General features: G+C 28.7%; 1 long non-coding RNA gene and 1 pseudogene across 1 annotated transcript; both read left to right on the top strand.

Moving 5' to 3' along the window:
- The first annotated feature begins 3,155 nt into the window (after positions 1-3,155).
- On the top strand, positions 3,156-5,345 carry LOC149493565 (uncharacterized). The gene is made up of 3 exons (XR_016322401.1): positions 3,156-3,739; positions 4,299-4,364; positions 5,068-5,345. It is a non-coding gene; the product is annotated as an uncharacterized LOC149493565 (long non-coding RNA).
- A 2,373-nt stretch (positions 5,346-7,718) lies between these two features.
- Positions 7,719-9,582, top strand: LOC149493564 (uncharacterized; annotated as a pseudogene).
- The last annotated feature ends 4,690 nt before the right edge of the window (positions 9,583-14,272 follow it).

Raw genomic sequence — 14,272 nt, 5'->3', positions numbered from 1 at the left:
ACGGCTAAAACTATTTTTGAATATTCTAAATTTCATTAAGGATGATATCGAAAATTTCATTATTCTCCCACATTTTCATATTTATATATAGTATAGATAATTATTTTTATTGCTTTTTAATTGATGGATTAACTTTTCATTGTTAACTTTTTGTTTTTTTTTTTCAAAGAAGTCTTCTTCGGTGCGTAGAAAAGTTCTGTTTTCCTTTTTTCTTTTTTTTTTTTTACAAGTAATTGGTGACTTTGTTTTTTGAAAAATCTTTCTAGGGAAAATATTTATCTTGAATGATATTTTTTAAATAATTAATTTTCTATTATTTGGTTGTATATTTAATTAGTTAAAAATATAAAAAGTTTTAATTTATGATATTAGAAAAATATTTATAATTATAGGAATTTTGTATTATAATAATTTAATATTAAATATAAAAAGTGAATACTTTTCAAAAAAATGCATAAAATCAAAAATGATAAATCATCATAATTATAGGTGATTGGTGATGGTGGCGGATCGTAACTGGTGATGAATTAATAAATTTTTGTTATAAATTAATAATAAATTTAACAATATCCAGAAAATATTCTCTTCTTTTGAAATAGAAAGTCATTTTCCTTTAAATGGCTTAGTTTTTTCTTTTGTTAGAAATATTTCAATAGTGGATAGTTGTGTATAGCAATTTAAAGTGAAAGTATTTAGTGAAAATAGTTATTTGATTAACTGTTAAATTTAAAATAATAAAACAGGAATATGTAGAGCTTGTTAATTTATAAAAAAATAATGGATCTAAGTGTAAAACAATTATCTATTAATTATTCTAAAATACTATATATTTCATTAGACATTATTTTAACCTCTAAAAGCTATTATATTGATTACATTGCGAAACAGACCATTTCCAAAATTTTGTTGTATCTAAGGAAAACTGTATCATCTTCAACAAACTGAATGAATTACTTTCCAATCTGATATGATTCAGTTACCAAATACTATTTGCAATATTACTTTAGTGCAATCTTAGACAATGCTTATTATGAAATAAAAATTATGAGTGTCTAAAAATTCTCTCTAGTCTCTGCAATATCTAAATTTTCATTTTTTATTTAACATATCTCTCTGTTTACTTTGCTCTAGTCTCTTGTGTACTAAAATTAGCTGTTGCTACAATACAAACTATATAATCCATAGAAAGGGGATTCATTCAATTATCGATACATTCGTTAAATTTGACAGTTTTTTAGTTTTCAAAAGAATTAAGAAAATGATTGAATAACTTAAATTTTAGAAATTTTGTCCTATAATTAATATAAAGGCTAAATGACAATAAAAAAAAAAACTTGAATTTTGATTGTTTTTACAATTTTAGCTTTTTTTTTTTTTTGGCTATTGTGCAATGAACTTATTTTTTCATTGTGATTATGGCCTCCATCATCTGTCTGTTATGAAGTTGTCGTGATATTGCCATTAGTGGAATCCATATTTTCACACAATAGCATCACAAGAGCAAAAAAAAAAAAAAAAAAAAAAAAATGCTAAATGATAAAAAAAAAAAAAAAAAAAACCTAAACTCTAGCTTTTTTGCAATTTGAACCAATTTTTCCTTTAAATTTTGACAATGTCAGTTATTTCATAATATTTGCATATACATACTTACCACAAAATTAATTATAGTTTAATCCTATAAAATTTAGATTTTCTTGATTAATTCTCCACAGTATAATCTATCACTCTACCATATACAATTTATAATTTAATTATATGTTTAATTCAAAATACGAAAATAACATTACAACATTATATTATATATTTTGCATTCTACCTAAATTAGAAAATTTTGAAATTAAAAATTAAATTATCGTAAAACAAACTAATTTACTATTAAATTAAATAAATTTTTAAATTAAATAATTTTCAAAAATCTAAATGAAATAAATAAGTTTATAGCATTATTTGCCAAAATAAAAAGAATTGACTAAATTGCATAAACAATCCAAGTTCATGCTCTTGTTAGTTATTTAAAGTTTTTTTGCCGAGCGGCACGATGATATACCGCTAATGACGTCACAACATGGATCCCACTAATGACAAAGCCAACAGGCAACAACTTTTAAGGCACAAGCACGAATAGGGGTGAGCAATTTCGGATATAACCGAAAATTCAAACCCAAATGAGTAATTTTGGTTTGGTTCGACTGTTAATAGCTCAATTTTGGTTTGGATCAGTTAGTTATAAATATTAATTTGATTTTTCGGTTATGGTGCGATTAATTTGATAAAAACTTCGGTTAATCCAAATTAACCAGATTATTTTTTTTAGGAAAAATTATTATTTCGTCCCTGATGTTTGTCATAATTATTTAAGTAGTCTCCGACATTTATACATATATTTATAACATGCCTGAAGTTTGCCGCCGTCATATTAATTGGTCCTTCCGTAAAAAAAAAATACACTTTTTCCGTTAATTTTGAGAAGAAAAGACGAAATTATCCTTTGAAAAAATAATTATTTTGTCCCTGAAGTTTGCCATAATTATTAAGTAGTCTCCGACATTTATACAAATATTATAACGTCACTGAGGTTTACTTCAGTCATATTAATTGGTCATTCCATAAAAAAATATACACTTTTTCCATTAATTTTGAGTGGAAAAGACGAAATTATCATTTATAAGTTTTCATTGACATTATTATTAATCCATTTCCTCTAAAATATCTAAAACTCACATTTTCACCATCTTCCTCAACCCGACGCGGTCTTCATTGCCACCACCGTATCAATGAAAACTATCATCTCTATAACTAAATCACCACCAAAACTAAAACCCAACATCCAAACTCAATCAAGTCATCATCACCCTTCATCCATTTATCTCTCTCTTCTTGATTAGAGGATTTAGGATAGTTTAGTGAAATAACCCGAATTTTTATTTTTAAAGATTTTTCATTTAAATTTAATAAACTGACAGCGTAGAAACTGTATGTAATTATTTAAATGCAAATTAATAATTTGTACAGTGATAAAACGAATCGAAAACCAATTGAAAATCGGCAAATCAAACGAAAACCAAGATTTGGGCTGAATCGAACCGGACTCGAATCGAATCAACCCAAACCATCTAGAAACATCTCCTTTCTTTTTTTTTGTTCTTCTTCAACGCTCATCTCCCTCACCATTTTTGCGCCATCAGTCCACCATCGACACTGCCATCAGCACACTGCCAGCGCCACCTCCTCTTCTTCTTCTTCTTTCTCTTCTTTTCTTTCTTTCCTTCTCCTTTCTCTTCTGCGTTTCTGCTACTGGTGAGAGAAAGCCACAACGAACTGCGACTCCACCAGGCCAGGACGGATCTTCATCGCGCCGCCGTCACCACTGCCGCTCGATCTCTCTCCCTTGCGTTCATTCTCAGGAAACCCAGTGGCTCCGCTAGTGATCCTCGGACAGGTTGCGTCTCCATCCCTCCCTCCTTTCTCTGTTTCAGGCGAGCGAAGCTCTCTGTGGAGCGCACTCACCTGGACTGGTTCGGTCGCGACTCCAGCCACCCAGATCGAGCCTCTGTCGCACCACCAGCGATCTTCTTCTTCTTCCAACAGGTCTGTTCCGCCTTGCATGTGGCCACAGTTCGGTTGCCGCTGCTCCAGCACGATTCCGGCCACCCACTTGCACCTCCAGCGCATGTAGCTTTGATCCGGCACGCGTAAACCTCCGATCTAGCGAAATCCGACAAGAAAAATTATACTTGGGGTATAAATCAATTTTTGCTAATTCTCAGAATTTATTTTAGTAATTTGGGTATAATTTAACTTAGTAATTTTAGTTAATTAAATTAATTTTAGTAATCTTGATTAGTTAATTTAATTTAGCAAGTTTGATCGGTTGAATTAATTTGATTTAGTGTTGATCCGTGGATTAATAAAAATATACTTGATTAATTAAAATTAAATTCTGGTAATAAATAAAATTGTTGGGAAATTATGATTCATGGAATTAAAGAAAAATTAACAAAATATTGTTGATGTGAATAAATGTGGAGAACGGGACTAATTGACTGGATTGATTGTCCGATGGATTGGGCTGTGAGAACCTGAAAAATAATTGAATGAGTTAATTGATGGATAGTTAAATTTTTAGGAGAAGTGTTGCTGAAATTTTGATAGAAAATAAAATTAATTATAGAAATTAAATTACTTATAGAGATTAAATTATTTATAGAAATTAAAAATATAGAATAAGATTATTAGAGTGATAAATAAATATTTTGTCTGATATAGTTATTTTTCGGTGCCATGCTTAAATTTCTTAGATCGCCCGAATCCGTCTAGTGCTTCTCCTGGACAGAATCAAAGCTAGAACTTTGATTTTCATCACTGTGAGTAATAATAAATAATGCATATCAGCATTGCATTTGCATAGCATTTACATATATCTTATATTGTGCATTTTATACATTCTATTATGTCACTGGTACCGTATAAATATATTTTACGATTGCACATTTGAATGAATTGTTTGATTAATTGTGTTATGACTATACTGTGCTTTATTCGTGTGGAATTGGGATGAAGTGGGTCACCACGGGTTTGTGAGACCGATACTGTGATATGGATCCGACTGATATACTGTTTACTGTAATATGGATCCGACTGATATACTGTTTACTGTGATATGGATCTGTAATATTGATATACTGTTTACTGTGATATAGATCCGTAATACTGATATACTGTTTACTGTGATATGGATCCGACTGACATACTGTTTACAGTGATATGGATCCGTATACTGATATACTGTTTATTGTGATATGGATCCTGAAACTGATAATCTGAGAGGATGGGTCGTGTGATAGTACGGCTCGTCGGGGGTTTCGGTGACTCCACTGATTAATTTCTACGTGATGTGATTATTTGAAGGTGATATTGTTTGTGGGTACTGATATGATGGCATATGAGTGACTGTTGCGTGTTCATTCAGTATACTAGGGTGCATTTTGTGTGACTGTATGTGGTGTGTATTATTTATTATTATTCACTGAGTTGCAAAACTCATCCCCCCCCCAACAAACCTCTCAGGTACTAGGAAGCAGCTGACTCGACTGAAGTTTTGCAATCTTCACCGCAGAGTTATAAATGTAAACTTTATATTTCTGATGTTTAATTTTGGATGTATAAATTATTCTATTATCAGATTATTATTGAACTCCGCAGTTATAGGGTTGTGTATTTAAATTAGGCCTTTCCGTTTGCACCATGCTATAAATTAATTAGTGTGTAATTAACTGTAGATGAACCAGTAAGCCCATATTGCGGATATGATTTATCGTGAATAGACCCTTGTTAAATTTTATGTATCCTTGAGATTGGGCCAAATGGTTGAATATTTCTATAAACTTATATCGTAACTCATATGGGCTCACTGTTCTTAAGAAATTGGGAGAGCTATATAGATAGATTGCATAATTTAGGCTTACTACGGGACTCGGGGGCCTTAAGCTTACCTGGGCCCTAGTGTCGGTCCGGCCCATGGAAACGGGTCCTGACATTTAGTCATTCTATTAAAAATTAACAGCAAAAAGTGTGTTTTTTGGACGGAAGGACCAAGTAATGTGATGGAAGAAACCTCAGGGACGTTATAAATATTTGTATAAATGGCGGGTACTACTTAAATAAAACTCAGCAACAAAATAATTATTTTCCCTTTTAGTTTTGTTGGTAATCTGGTTATGGAGATGATACTTGATAGAGACATAGTGGTGGCAATGAAGACCGCGTTGGGTTGAGGAAGATGGTGAAAATTTGAGTTTTAGGTATTTTAGAGGAAAGGGATTGACAATAATGTCAATGAAAACTTATAAAGGATAATTTCATCTTTTCCACTCAAAATTAACGGAAAAAGTGTATTTTTTTTTATGGAAGGACCAATTAATATGACGGAAGTAAACCTCAGGGACATTATAAAGATTTGTATAAATGTTAGGGACTACTTAATAATTATGGCAAACTTCAGGGACGAAAGAATTATTTTTTCAAAGGATAATTTCATCTTTTTCTCTCAAAATTAACTGAAAAAATGTATTTTTTTGATGGAAGGACTAATTAATATGACGGTGGCAAACCTCAAGGACGTTATAAATATGTGTATAAATGTCGAGGACTACTTAAATAATTATGGCAAACCTCAGGGACGAAATAATAATTTTTCCTTTTTTTATTCTATACAATTGTCTATAAATTTATAAACATACGTATATAATTGTTTTAAGACTGTAAATTGTAAATTTGGAGACAGAAACACATATATTGAAAAATTTTGAATTTGAATATTTTCTCGTAATACTAATTCCGTTATCCGAACGGTTGTGATTTTTTGTAATAAAAATGCATACCAATGGATTCAGTTATTTTTAGTTTTATTTTAAATATGGTTTGAATTGGATAATAGATTTATGAAATTCGTCTATATTCGGATTGAGTTATTCAGTTTAGATTATTTTGGATTAGCCGAATGCTCACCCTTACATACGAAGGGTATAATTGCAATCCAAAAAATAAATCCACGGTCACCAATTGTCAAAATTAAAATAATTAATTGAAATTACAAATACAACCAAAGTTGATGCTTTTTTATTATTTAGCCAAATATAAAATGTCATTATTTTCTTTTTCATTATTTTTTCGGTTAATGTTAAATTTTCAAACATATCCTCCAAAACTCTAGCTAGGTTGGGTATATTATTGAAGTCTATTTGGGATTATAGTTGGGTTTCATAAGTTTTTCCTGGATTTTTAATAAAATGAATTTATTTTGCGGAAAAAAAAAACTATCCTTCAAAAAAAAAAATATATATATATATATATATATATATATATATATATATATATATATATATAAAATAGGTATACTAATATGCCAAAATTTAGACGGAATTGATTTGAATGAAAATGATTTAAATTCTTTAAACAAAAGATTAAGTATTTGATAATATTATAAACCTGACGGGCTATAAACTTTTTTTTTTCTATAGACTTGCTTTCTAAATTATTTATTATTCGTATCGGCTTGCTTTTTTTTTTTTTTTATTTTCATTTTTAAATCAAATGAAGACTTGCTTTTGATATTGCGTTCTTAATTATTCATTTCATGACTGCTTGTTATTTACGTTTTAACATTAATTGGTGTGTCCATGTATGAGAGATCATGGCCATATTGATACTGGATTAATTTTATAATTATCCATGTAAAAGTATAAGTCGCCAAATTTTACAATTCTCGTGCATTAGGAGTTAGCAGCCATCATTGAATTTACTTTATTTTATTTTATTTTATTTTTGATAGTGCAGTGCTGTCCATAACTTTTTTTTTTTTTTTTTTTTAATCTATAAAAGCAGTAATTAAATGACTCTCATGACTCGGTAATATTATCAATTAGCAATCCTAATCATCTATTACTGCCCCAATTAGTTTTCAACTCCCATTCATTTCCATTTGATTTTTTCAAAACGTGATAATGCATGACAATTACTACTCCCTCCAATGTTTCTCTGTGTTTGTTTTGCTCCTTCTAATGGACGTGAGACCAGCTTTTGCAGTTGGAAATGATTCTGTTATGTGCAAAGAAAGGGAGAGACAAGCACTCCTTAACATCAAACATGACCTTATAGATTACTAGCGTTACCTCTCTTCTTGGGAAAGTGAAGAAGACAAAAGAGATTGTTGCAAATGGATGGGTGTCACTTGCATCGACCGAACAGGTCATGTTACAGAACTTGATCTTAGTTTCATGCATTTGAGAGGTAAGATGAGTCATTCCTTGCTTGAACTGAGACATCTAACTGACTTGGATTTAAGTTTTAATGATTTTGGCGGCACTCAGTTCCCAATTGATCATCAAACTGGTTCCCTCACCAATTTGATATTCTTCGAACTCTCAAATGCTAATTTTGGTGGAACCATCTCTTCTAATGACATTGGAAACAACAAGTGGGTTTATGGTCTTTCTTCTTTAATCAACCTAGATCTGAGTGGCATTCTACTGATTAACCCCAATGATTGATTGCCAATACTTAACAACAAGCTCGTTCACATTCATGAATTGTGGCTAAGTTCTAGAATCCTTCGGGAACTTGTCTGGATTGCACATTCTAGACCTATTAAGTAACAAGTTCAACGTACAACTTTTTGACTTGATCTAAAATCTATTCGGATCCACTGAGAGATCACTGGAGGAATTACACTTGGACAAAAATCAAATAACAGGTACAATACCAAATGATCTTGCAAGATTTTCATGTTTATCAATTCCATCACTTGGAAACAACCATTTGAATGGAAGCATAAACAAAAGCATTGCACATCTGTCTAAACTCGTAAGTTTGAATCTTAGTTGGAATTCATTGGATGGTGTCATTGAAGACCACTTTTCAACTCTATTAAAATTACAACTATTGGATTTATCAAATGATGTATTTTCTGAAATGCCTCCCAATTATTTTATGAATATGCAAACTTTAATGTTCTTGAATTTAAATAATAACAATTTGTCTAATGAAATTCCTCCTTTTATAGGATCTCTTACCAAATTTGAAACACTAAATTTAAGAAACAATAAATTATCAGGAAAGTTATCTTTTTCTTTAAAAAATTGTATTAATTTAAAATTCTTTGACCTAAGTGATAACAAAATATCAGAAAACATACCCATTTGGATTGGGAAAAATTTATCATCTTTGCAATATCTTAGCTTGAAATCCAATCAATTCTATGGAAGCATGCCTTTGCAACTGTGCCAATTGATAAATATTTAGACATTAGATCTCTCTATAAACAGTATAAATGGAACCATACCAAATTGCCTTAACAATTTAATAGCTATGGCTACGGGGAATTCCAATGAAACCATTAATCATGAATACTTGTACATCGCGTCGAGTGGCATTACAACTATTTTTTAGTAAATTGACGAGGCATTGATTTTTTGGAAGGGGATCAAGTATGAATTAGATAAAAATCTTGGAAGGTTGAGGATAATTGATTTTTTAAGTAACAAATTAGAATGAGAGATTTCAAGAAAAATAATCATCCTCGCAAGTCTTGAACAATTGAATTTGTCCAATAACAGGTTGAGTGGTGTAATTCCTGGTGAAATTGGTGGCATGAATAAATTAGAGTCACTCAATTTATCTCAGAATCAACTATCAGATAGACTTTCTGCAAGTATGTCTCATTTGAATTTCCTGAATGCCATAAATTTGTTACATAATAATTTTTCCGGAAGGATTCCATCAAGTGCTCAACTCCAGTCCTTCAGTGCTTCTGCATTTAGTTATCATCCAGCATTTTGTGGACTCCCACTTCCACAAAAGTGTATGGGAGATGATATTCAAGATTCTTCCAATGGTGATGAAAGAGATAGCGAAGAAGATGAATTCAAGAAATCACTCTATTTTGGAATGGGGCTTGGATTCTTTGTATGGTTCAGGGGAGTTTTTGGTACTTTACTGATGAAGAACTCTTGTAGACATTCCTTTTGCAAGTTTCTGGATGAATGGAGAGATTGGTTTTGCATGCTAATAATAGTGTGTACTTGATGAAGAGATTGGTACAAATCAAGGTAAGATCTTTTCCTCTTTCTATTAAAATTTTTACCATTGACAATAATTAAATTTATATCATATGGACATACTTTCTTTTCTTTTCTTTTCTTTTCTTTTCTTTTTTTTTTTTTTTTTGACAATTCTGGATGCTGATTATGAAACATTAATTTTTGTGCAATTGTTGTACTATGAAGCATTAATTTAGATTGAAATTTTGGAATATAAAATTTAAAACGAAATGCATTATAAAAAATTGTTGTATGAAAATAAAATGGAATTGTAAAATAAATTCCATGTTCTAAAATTTTAATCTTAAATTTTTATTTATTTTTAAAATATAATATATTAAATTGAATGATATATATATGCAATAATATAATTTAATTTGAATCATGATACTTAATGGAGTAAACTAATATTTGAGATTTGGTAAATTAACAATTCAACCCATTTTTCAAAGTTAAATTATTTAAATGGTATTAAGATACACTGGCGAAGCTAGGATCCTAAAGTTAGTGAGGACACATATGTATAATATATATTTTTTAGTATAAGAAATTTAAAAATAAATTGAATTATGTAATAAAAATCTACAATTTTCATTCACAATACAAAAAACAATTATTAAGCAACTATTAAGATATAATCACATTTTTTTAAGATTAAGATATAATCACATTTATAAAATACCTATTATCTCAAAAATAAGTTAACTATTTATTACACTGTATAAAGTACATATTAAATATGATAAGAATATAATATATGTTTAATTATTATTTTTAATAAATTTTTTAATTTGATCGGTTATAATTATTTACTACAATTAACTTATTATTATTATTTACAAAATTGAAAATTGATTAGTAAGTTAGTAATTGAATTGGTGCTGCTGCAGGCGGCCATTTCCAATTTGTGGACAAAATGAGACCGGCTGTCTTTTGACAATAGCTAAGGTAATAATTAATTTAATTTTTCTTTGTAATTAAATTTACATTTAATTCATGATTCACTGTACTAATTATCTTTTCTTTTGACCTTGTTTCTCCTCCGTTTGTTGATATGGCTAACAGGAGTTGCTGCTTCTCAAGCGTGCGTTTGGGTTAATGTCAAAAAAAAAAAAAAAAAAAAAAGCGTGCGTTTGGGTCGGTTGTTTAAGTTCATTTCGTTGTTGTTCTTCATTTTGCTTATGCATGTGTTTATTTGTCCTAACGTACGTTCTCTTCTATGATTATAGAATAGTACCGTATTAAAATAACATTAAGATTAAAATATTATTTGATATTTTCGCATACTAAATAAAAATAATATTCCAAAATAGAAAATGTATTTTAACAGTACAAAAAATAATTAGTTATATAAAAGAAATTAATAATAGAGAAATTGAAAGATTATTTAAAATCATTCTAAATATAAAAAAATAACCATAAAACTGCAAAACTAATTAAAATAAAAAATAAAAAATAAAAATGTACTTTAAAAACTACATAACCATAGAATAGCTTCAAAAAATTGATCACGGGGATGTACTTCGTAAGTGCACAAATCGTATAAGTAATATAGAAAATATTATTGTCTTCACCGGATTAAATTGTTGATTATTAAACTATTATGTTTTCAATTATCTAGAATTCTAAAGAGCGCAATAGATAAACTAAAATTAAATAATTAATTAAAATATAAATAAAAATAAACAACTATAAAATATATGAACTAATATAATCTAAATTCTAGTCTTGGCAGGGTGAAGCTAGCATTTAGAAAGAAGGGTTAAACCATTATAAAACTTTATTAAAAAGATATTGTAGAGAGCTGGAGGGGCTAGTGTCTTAAAAGCTCCTGTAGTCAAGGTTCAAACTTTGATGTTGCTAAGAATATATATATATATATATATATATAGGAGGGAGCAATTGCCCCTCTTTTGTAGCACGTAGCTTCGCCCTTGGCTATTGGGAGTTGGTATCACATTAGCTAACAGAGGGCCGTTGCAAATATAAATTTTCCACTTTGCATTTGATAGATGATAATAATTAATAATTGCATGCTGGTAATAATGGTTTTCAAATTGACTGGAAGAGGCTTTTAAGATGATTGATGTGGTATCGGTTAGCACCTTAAACGTCTTCACCCATTATTTTCCAAACTTATCAGTACCTGCTTCGTGAAGGTAAGGCTCCACGTCCACTTCCAATTTACATTGATGAAGGACCAGTAGAAGAGGCTATAAATTTCTCAGGGAGACACTTAACTTTATGTCGCATGTTATCTTATGCTTCTTCATGCCAACGAAGAGGGTTAATTTGGCTCTCTGAAGACCATGTTTAATGCCTTCTCTTCAACAAATGACCCACTTGATTACAATATGATCTGGTATCAACAAGCAGTGTTGGAAGCAGTGGGCATTTCTCTTCGAATGATCTTCAAGTTTTAAAAAAAATGGAAAAAAACAGAAAAAGCTAAATATATAAATAACAAAACGGCAAATTAAAAAAAAAAAGGGCAAATGCACTTCAAAAGCTCTAATTTTATGTATTGTCGGTGTCTATTTTGAAGCTTCTATTTTTTATATATTTACTAGTTTTTTTTATGATGTGCATTGTGCATTTATTATACTCGTTATTTATATATATTTAATTTTTTTATTTACATAATATTAAAGTATAAGTTTTTATTTAGATTAAAATAAATAAAATATTTGTTTACATTACACTTTTCCCTAAAAACTACTTGTAATACTATTTCTATGTAATTCTATTTTATATAATGAAGTTATTTCAAAATGAAGTTCAACCTAACCTTTGAACCTAATTTCAGCTCCTATATATATTCTTGAAACCTTAATAGGTGTCTAAAAAGTAAATCAAGTCATCACTCAATTCTCAACTCTCTGTCCTCCAACCCTAAATCAACATCTATATATATTTATAAGGGAAAAGGAAAAAAGATACAAAAAAAATATTACTACTAGGTAAAAGAAAATAAATGAAAAACTGATTCAAATTGTTTAAAAATAACACCAACCAGAATAATAGTTGTAATCACTTTGATTACAATGACAGTATTATCTACTTAATGCATTAGAGAAAGAAAAATTATATAAATGGATTCTTGAGACCAAAAAAAAAATATATAGTTTTAGTTTTTTCCTAGTTTTTCAAGTACTATTTTCTTTTGAGTCAAACAGATTTAGGATATAAAAAAAAAATGTCAATAAATTAAAAATGTTTAATCATCAAGAGACGGTAGTGAAAGCGATAGTAGTTACAAATTGATTCAGTAACCAAAAAGAAAATAAAAAATAAAAAATTATTTTCAGAACTCAAAATATAATAAAAAACAAATTACTCCAATTTGAATCTTAAAAATTAGCCCCTTCTTCAATCGGGAAGGCAATAATTTAATGAAATTTGAGTTTGATGAATGAAAATAATAAAAAAAGACTAAAGTCAAGCCAATGAAAGATATCCAATCAAATTATATAAATATAAAGAAAAATAATATTAAAATAGAAGAATATATTTTTTCTTTTTTATCCATCTCCTAAAATAAAATATTTTAAATCACAATCAAATAATAAAATCAAACATTTAAAAAATAACTTTGAAAAGTTAAAAATTTAAAAATTTTCAAATGCCTTATTATCATATACATTTATTTAAATAAAATAAATTCAAAAAATTTAAAACTTACAAATTTTAAAAGGCTTAATTATCTACACTATTTATTTAAAAATTAGATTTAATACAAAATATCCAATAAAATCAAAGAAAATTTGAAAATATTAATTTTATATAAACTTAATTTTTTTAAAAAATAAAAATATAGAAATTTAGGAATAAATATTTTTTAAAAATAAATTAAAAAAATTAAATTTCACAGGCTTAACTATGTGTAGATTTATATTTAAAAATAAATTTATAAAGAAATCCAATAAAAATTGTAGAAATTGAAAAAAAAAATTCAAAAATCATTCTTAATCAAAATATTTTAAATTACAATCAAATATTTTATATTTATAAAGATTTTTCCTTATTCTTATCTCTCTTAATCAAAATATTTAAAATTACATTAGATCTTATAAATATTTTTTGAGATAAAATTTTTAATTGGCTATGAGTAATGTTATTTTAGAATATTTTAAACTTCACCAGGATATTTGAAACACCCTGAATTTTTATTTTCAAAACTTTGGAATTTTTATTAAATCAAAAACCCGAATTTTTGGATAGTATGGGTTGTTAAGACCGAGCAAGTTTAACTTGAGCCTGAATTTGAATTGGGCCCAAGCCCAATAACAGACTGTCCGGAAATTTTGATGAAATAAAAGGGAACTCTACGATATAAACTAATTATCCTAAATTAATTTATTATTATCATTATTTGTTGTACTATTAGAAAGTAAATTGAAGCGATGTTTTATGATCCAACTAAATAATTGGATAAATTAAACCGGACCTAAAAATCAATTAACTATGTCGAAACCACACGAATAATCGAAAAATCGAGCGAAAAACTCAAAAACCAAACGAAATGAGACCAAATCACTGAATCGGACCGAACCGGTTTGAATCGAACCGGACCGGCCCATTTCCTTTCTTTTCTTTTTCTTTTCTTTTCTTCCTTCTCCTTCTGCAGTAGCGTGACCACCTACTCCTCCTCCTCCTCCCTCTTCTTCGATCTCCTT

This window comes from Jatropha curcas, chromosome 9 (assembly GCF_041381405.1).
Source record: "Jatropha curcas cultivar XTBG-Jc1 chromosome 9, XTBG_Jcur_1.0, whole genome shotgun sequence".
In the NCBI taxonomy this organism is placed as follows: domain Eukaryota; kingdom Viridiplantae; phylum Streptophyta; class Magnoliopsida; order Malpighiales; family Euphorbiaceae; genus Jatropha; species Jatropha curcas.
This window is presented reverse-complemented; position numbering and strand designations above follow the sequence as displayed.